We start from the raw sequence: 8,174 nt of genomic DNA on the forward strand, positions 1-8,174 counted from the left end.
CAGTGAATAAACTAAGCCAATTCTTGAAGAGCCCAACAACGAGTCACTGGAGTGCCACGAAAAGGATCCTGAGGTACTTGAAAGGAATCATACATCACGGCCTGCATATTGGGTGCAACACAGATTTGAGTTTGATAGGCTACTCGGATGCGGATTGGGCATGTTGCCCGGATGACAGAAAATCTATTGGAGGGTATTGTGTCTATTTTGGCGATACCTTAGTTTCATGGTCTTCAAAGAAGCAAAGTGTGGTGTCAAGATCCAGTACAGAATCTGAATACAGAGCTTTGGCACAAATAGCAGCAGAAATTGTATGGCTTGAGTCTCTGTTACAAGAAATGCAGTTTTCACCGAGCTCAATACCGATAGTGTGGTGCGATAATATGAGTGCTGGAGCACTTGCCTCAAATCCAGTTTATCACGCACGCACTAAGCATATAGAGTTGGATGCACACTTTGTTCGTGATCGAGTATTACAGAAGAAGATTGATGTAAGACATATATCCTCAGCTGACCAGATTGCTGATTGATTGACCAAAGCTCTCTCTTCCAGCAGATTTCAGTTGCTTGTTGACAAACTTAGCATAACAACTTCACCCTTACGGGTGGTGTTAAGACAAATTGAAAAATGGTTATTATCTAGTGGTGAATACAGCAAGCTAGTAAGGGTGTACCGTTTGTTCACGCATGGGATTCCTTTTGCTTTTTCTGTTATACCTTTGGATATGTGTATATTTCTGTTATAGGGTTGTTGCACCATACTGTACACCTGTCATTACCGTGTAGGCTTTTCCCTCATTTGTGTAATAGCTGAGCCACCCTATATGATGAATAGTACTCTGCTCTTGCACGTTTGAGCTGAGTTTTCTACAATTGCAGTAATACCTTTTCTTGTCTTTACAAACACCTTCTTTGGTAAACAACCCATCTTCATTCCCTTTCTCAACCTCAACTCAAACTTTAAGATCACCACTCATAATCCTAGCATTGACAACCTGATCTCCAACATTTGGTAGCAAAACCAGCTGACACTCATTCACCAAGCCCTCCAGCAACGACCCTGATCCACAATGAGTCACGAAGCACCCAACCGAGCCATGGCCTAGTATCAACTGCTGCTGGACCCAACCCCCATGGACCAACCCTCTACTCCCAACTCTCTCCCTAAACCCATCTGGCAAACCTGACTCCACTGTTTCGCACCCAAATGGGGCTTTCAGCGCCGCCATGAATGGTCGACCTGTTAGCTCAAGACCCAAAACGAGTTCTTGAAACTGCTCTTTTTTCAGAACACATTCGCTTCCGAATGCGCAGTACACCACGCTTCCCTTCTCAAAACTCGAAAGAAATGCCGCCGTTTCACCTTCCAACACCGAATTCGGTGGTTCAGGAATCACCGACCCTGTCAGAAGGACTGTCTTCCTCCACTGTTCGGCAACGAAATCGGAGTAAACTCCCTCCATATCTTTAGAGGTTTTGAATGCCATGGCGTCGCAGTCGTTCAACGAGAGTTTCTGTCGTTTCATGAACGAGATCCCGCTCCCGTACTCCATCGCCGATACCTTGGCCAGGGCTCGAGCTTCGTGGGCTCGGAACTTAATGGCCGACGATGGGAAACCGGGTGGAGGCTCCATCAGATCATGGGCTTGGTCAGATTCACTCCTCTCGGGACTGACCAGGTATTCGAGTGTTGCAGGGCTAATGATGCAGAAATGGAGGGACTTTATCCCGAAACGACGGACGGCTTCAGGTATCCAATGGGTGAAATCGAAGAAGATGAAGTGGGGTTTGAGTGTTTGGAGAGAAGCTTCGAGCTGGGGACGAGTGAGATCCATGGCGGTCATGATGAAGGTGGCGAGAGGAAATGGAACGTCGGCGGTGGTTTCGGCACCGAGAGGGAGGCCGTCCACGTGAGGCACGTGGATGGGGATGAAGGAGATGAGGTCTGGGTGGTGATTAAACGACATCAGTTTGGACTGCGTTTTGGTTGGTACGAAGAAGGAGATGGTGTGGCCTCTCTCGGCTAACTTGTTGGAGATATGGAGAAATGCTGTGAGGTGTCCCATGGCGAACCACGGGTACATCGCTATGTGAAGCTTCTTGTTTTCTTCTTCCATGGCGTTGTGCTGAGATGACTGTGATTTGCATGGTTCAAACTTCAACTCAGTTTTTATTTATATATTATCTTGTTACGTACGTACTTAGTTGGTTGCTAAATTTCAAAGCTCCAAGTCAAAGTAAAGAACACGTGGCACAAAATTACATGGTTTTAATAAAGTAAACAGTACTAAGAAACAACTCATCATTACTCACCATTCTTCACTTTTCCCACTCCCCAAACCAAAACCATCCACCGTTCCCCTTGCATTGTCTCCATCCCACTCACCATTAATTCACTACCAAACCAAACCATATGACAATCGCTAAGGTTCATCACAGCACCATAAAGTATTATTCCTACAATTTTTTATCAATTGAGTATTGATATTTTGACACCACATGATGATATGTTGTTTGAGAACCAATATTATATTACACTAATACGAATCGATGTGACATCTTTATAGTTTTGACACTACTAATATCTCTTAGCAATTAATTCTATCACTTATGTAAGACTCGATACTAAATTACACCGATTAATATAAGGTAATGTTACACAAATCATATACCTCTTTTTTTTTATTAGTTTGAATATAGAATTGTAATTATCCTTATTTGGAGTGTCACAAATGTTTGGCTTTTTCATATATATCTCAACTATAATTTTTATTTCAATTATTTTGTCCCCTCTACAAATTTTAGCTAACTTTGTCCTTGCAATCCACCTTAAACGTGTGGAATATTGCTCACCACTCACCACTCACCACCAGTCAAACTTCTTACTCATCATTCATTTATGTGCCCATGGAAAGAGTACACCTACTCAATTTTTCCATAAAAAATTACAAACTAGCATGGTAATTTTTTTTTTTTTTTAAAAATACAGAATTTTACAAAAATTACAATTTACGATTTTGTAATCGTCTGTTACAATTTTCTATTTATTATGTAAATGTTGTTTACAAAATTATACAATATTGTTACAAATTTGTAACTTTTAATTACAAATTTGTAAATTTTGGTTACCAAAAAAACAGTATTGTTACAGATTTATAAACTTTGTTTACAAAAAAAAAAAAAACTTCGTATTTACGATTATGCTACTCCGTATTTTTACTATTTTTTTTTAATCTTAGGTATTTTTGTGAATTTCCCTTCTTTTTTATTACTTGAACAACTCTAAGGAAATACTAATTTAAGAAAAGAGATTAGAACAATCCAAATTGTCAAATTAACAACATTATTACGAGAAATACTTAATGGAGTCTCTGGCAGAACTGTAAATGTGGGGCTAAGTAAAGGGCCAATAATTACCTGAATTTTTCTAAATGGGCCATCCCCTTTTCTCAAATGGGTTGAGTCCAATCGCTTTCTATTATGCATGAGCCGAATTCGAGCACCAATTAGGGCCCATTTCTAATGAAACATATGATGATACTGTATAATATGGTGATATTAAATAGTGAAAATTACATGTTATATGAGATTTTTAATAGATTGTGCAAAAATATGGTTTTTTTTCAAGAAAAGTTCATCTATGACTTCTTTTTTTTAAATTTCACTTTTATGGGTTTAGTTTCCCATATTTTTGTATAAAAGTTTGTTTATGCCATAGTTTTACTCTTAATCAAGTTTTGTTAATTTAGAAGGGTATGTTTGTAATTTGATTATTTTTTTTAGCTTATTTGATTTTTTTATATTAATTTTATATAACTATTTTTATATTAAATTTTTCCATGCTTGTTTTGCAAATTTTTTTTTGTAATAGGAATTGTGTTTATTATTATTTTTATTTATTATAAACATTTTTTCCTTTTTTTAGGTTGTACATTTTTTTTCAAAGCCTAAGTAAGGTAACTAGTTACTTAATTGATTTTTCAAAGTTATGTAAAAAAAATCCTACAGCTAGGTTAAATAACATTTATCCAGAGGGGTAACCAGCAGTTACTTGTTTGATTTATCACAGTTATGTAAAAAATAGTCTTAGAGGTTAAATAACATGTATCAGGAGAGGTAACCAGTTACAGTGAGATGAGTAAGCTACTACCATAAGAGAGGTAATTAGTTACCATAAGAGGGGTGACGAGTCACTCATATTAGGAAGAGTAAGTATAATTTAGTAACTTAGGTAACCAGTTACCATAAAGAACCCATAAATATACGCACACATCAGAATGTGAAGGCAACTAGTTACCTCCTGAAATATACACACAAAGAACGTGAAGGTAACCAGTTACCACAGATCTGAAGATAGAAAAAAAAAAACAGATCTAACCACGAACCAATCTCCTCCCTCGCCTCCGACCACCACCAGAAACCCCCATCCCCTGGGCGCAAAACCCCGTCGCAACTCCAGCCATGCCGTCGTTTTGCGCAGCTCCGAGCACCACGAATCGCACTCAGCCCAGGCGCCACCCTTCTCCCTTGCCTCCGACCACCACCAGCACATCCTTCACCTCAGCCTATCCCCGTCGTTTTGGATTTGGGGGCTCGCAAATGGAATCGCGCAGATATGTGCAGATTAAGGCTGTGTTCGTCGATGGTACGACTGGGTGTTCTTGGCTGGGTTTCACGGAGGTGCGCGCCTAAGGTGAATTGTAGGTGGTGAGGGTGGGTGGCCGGAGATGATGGTGGAGATGGTGAGGCAGGCGAGTGGAGGACAGGGAGGTGGCGGCTAGGGAAAAATGAAAGAGAAGAAGTGGCTTGGCTGAATGAGTTTTTGCTATGTTAATTACCATAGTACCCCTCCTTTTGCTGATGTTTTTTTGTTTAATTTTGGTTTCTAATATGTGATTAGTTTTCCCATAAACTAAGTTTTTGTTAATTAAATTTTCTCATACAAATTAAGGAAATTTTAATTCCCATACTTTTGCACATTGATGGCTAAAAAGCCATATTTTTTAAAAATTCCCTATTAAATATAATGCTCATTGTTTTTTTTATTTTAAAAAAAATGTAAAAGTCATTATTTTAAGCCTCTATACTTATTAACTTTAAATATTGTATTATTTAAAAATATTATTATATTATAACTCAAATACTCATTATTAATACTTATACTAGAAAACATGGTCATGCTTTGCGCAATCTTTTATAAAGATTAAAAAATATATATTTTTTAAATTTTTTTGGGGGAGAATGTGTGGTAGGGAGTCATTTTCATCCTACACGTACATCATACTCCTTTTATGGACACATGGACACATTTTGACCCTAGCTTTTTATTTATTTTTTATTTTTTTATGGTGTTCATTGTATATAGAATAATTAAAGTTTCGAAAATGAAGTTCAAACATCTTGTTGTACGTGTACTTTTATTTACATATTTATTATTCTTTTTATACACTTTGCATGGTTTATTTAAAAAATCTAAATTATGTATAAAGAAATTTATGTTTTGTGTAAGAGTTATTTTTGCCAATTACTCTTTATTTTTAAAAATTAACTTTTAGACCTTGTGTTTTGTCAAAAGGTTCAAAATAGGAATAGATAGATTGATTATTTGAACACTCTATTTTGACCGATAACTTGTTTTGACCTTTTATTTATAAAAATTAACATTTGGACTATATATGTATTAAAAATGTCAAAAATTATTTATAAAATTAAATTATATATACAATATATATTTTGTGTAAGGGTTCACACCATTTTGAACCTTCTATTTTAGCCGATTACCCATTTCGACCATTTATTTTAGAAAATTAACTTTTTGACCAATAAAATAGATATACTCATTTAAAACATTTTTAGAGTGACACATCATCTCATTGGAGCTCTCCTTTATATAACTATGTATATTTCAATATGTAGTTATATATGTCTATTATTATATATAGATATTTAGAAAATAAAATAAAATAGAATTAATAGTAATTAATTTAATTAATATATATATATATATAGAAACTAAAACAAAATAAAGTAGAATTAATTACTGTTATTATTATAGTCTTTTTAAAATAAAATAAAAAGAATAAAAATATATATTTTTTAGAAAAAGTTGAATAAAAAAAAAAGAAAATAGATAGACTGACTTAGAGCAATTTTATATAATTTTGTAAAACCTAAAAACTAATATTAAAACATTTAAAAAAACCTTAATACCTAACCTCAGTTGAAAAAGAAAAAAAAACCCAGCAAGGATTCGAAACGTTATTTAGGGTTCCGATTTGATAAGTAATGTTAGCAATACCTATTTGATTATGTAAATATTTGTTAGCCTACTGTACAGGTGTCCCTTATGTATAGGTCCCTTGTGTATAGCTTTGGATATAAAAGCTTTCTCTGTAATTGTAAATATTAGAAGCTGATATATTCAATATAACAAATTCCTCTCTCTCAGTCTCTCTCTACCTTTTCACGATTTAGGGGAGGAAGATGAAGATATCCCATTAACAATGGAGGAGGATCGTTTTGCAATCGAGGAGGAAGATGTAGACGATGGTATGCAACTCAACCGTTATTCTTTATTTTTCTTCTCTTTATTGTTAAAATACACTGCGTGATGGTGAGAGATTGATTGCATTTTAGTGAGAAAATGTTATGGTCAGAGTGTGTTGGTTGTTGTACAAATATGAGTGTGAAGGGAACATTAGTACACATTAGTTCTTTGGGTTGTGGTAGGTAAGTGAAGTTAAACTGGGTATTGGGTGGGGAACTCAGGGATGCTTTTTGGTAAGATTCGATGTGGGGTACAGAGCATTGACTGACATGTGAGAATCTTTGCAGATGGTACCACTAGTTTAGTCAAAGCATGTGACAACTTGCTATTATTTAATTTAATTTGTTAGTAGGTCTGTTTTTTACTGTGAATATGCACCATGGGGTAATTGGTGTAACCATTTTGGCAAGAAAATATATGAAGGTGGAAATGTTACTAAATTCGATTAGTGTCATTTTGACAAGTTCAATATTCTTGAACTGGAAGGGATGGCTATGCAACTTGGGTATAAGGAACATCTTGGGTTTTGGTTTAAGCCAAAAGATAAGGAGCTCAATGGCGGTTTCATGGTGGTTTCATATAAGGATGTATTGAATATATTTGAAGACATGAAAAGTATGCAGTATAGTGTTATTGAGATATACTTGAAGATTCGGGAACCAGCTACACTTTTAAGAAGATGCATAATTGAAGATTTACCAGATGATGAAGAGGTACATGTGGATGCTTGGGTAAGTGTCCAACCAAAGGACTATGTAATGAAAAAAGCTAAAATGAAAATGGTTGAGGAAGGATTGCAATGAGAATCAGATGATAACAGTGAATCTGACTTCCATAGTGAAGAGTTCTATGTTCACATCCCTGATGTTGAGTTTGATGGCAGTGAGTGATTCAAGTGTTCAGATTGTAGATGGTCGGGATGATGATGTAGGGTATGAGAATGAAACTGAGGGGTACAATGATACTGATGTGGGACAAGAGGATATTGAAGCCCAACATGGAGTGGCCCGGGAGGATGTTGAAGCCCAACCAAATGCTGAAGTTGGTGTTGAAAGTGAGCCTGCTATTGAAGGCCAGACAAATGAACAAGCCCAACAAGAGGAATAAGATTTCAAGGAAGAAGAGTATGGCCCTGATGATGATGTTATAGAGGATGAGGGGATAACAAACCCTAGAAAATGGTGGAGTTCAGTCAATGACTCATGCAGCCAAGTTGACCAAGAGGCATCTAATGGAGGCTATGTTGAGGAAAATGATTTGGGAAGTGTGAAAAGTGATGATGAAGATGGAGTTCAGCCTAAAAAGTTTAACAGGAAGTTTGATCCAAAGACTATGCCTGAGGATTTGAAGTGTTGTTTGGGAATGTTATTCCTTACTGTTGAGCACTTAAGAGGAGTTTTGAAGGAGCATTTCATTAACAATGACAGAGAGTTCTTTTACCAATTTAATGATTGAAAAAGACTTCGAGCTAAATGCAAAGGCAAAGGGTGCAGTTGGGTTCCGTATGCTCGGGTGATGAGAACTGATTTCAAAACCTTCAGGATTAACACTCTAGTTGATAAGCAAGATTGTGGGGTAGGGTAGTTTTCAACAACAAAGTGATAGATGGAAGTTGGATATCAAAGCA

The 8,174-nt window shown here is 36.2% G+C and overlaps 1 pseudogene; it reads right to left on the bottom strand.

Moving 5' to 3' along the window:
• Positions 1-740: 740 nt before the first annotated feature.
• Positions 741-2,371, bottom strand: LOC133834298 (cyanidin 3-O-galactoside 2''-O-xylosyltransferase FGGT1-like; annotated as a pseudogene).
• Between the last annotated feature and the right edge of the window lie 5,803 nt (positions 2,372-8,174).

Source organism: Humulus lupulus, chromosome 5 (assembly GCF_963169125.1).
Source record: "Humulus lupulus chromosome 5, drHumLupu1.1, whole genome shotgun sequence".
Taxonomy (NCBI): Eukaryota; Viridiplantae; Streptophyta; class Magnoliopsida; order Rosales; family Cannabaceae; genus Humulus; species Humulus lupulus.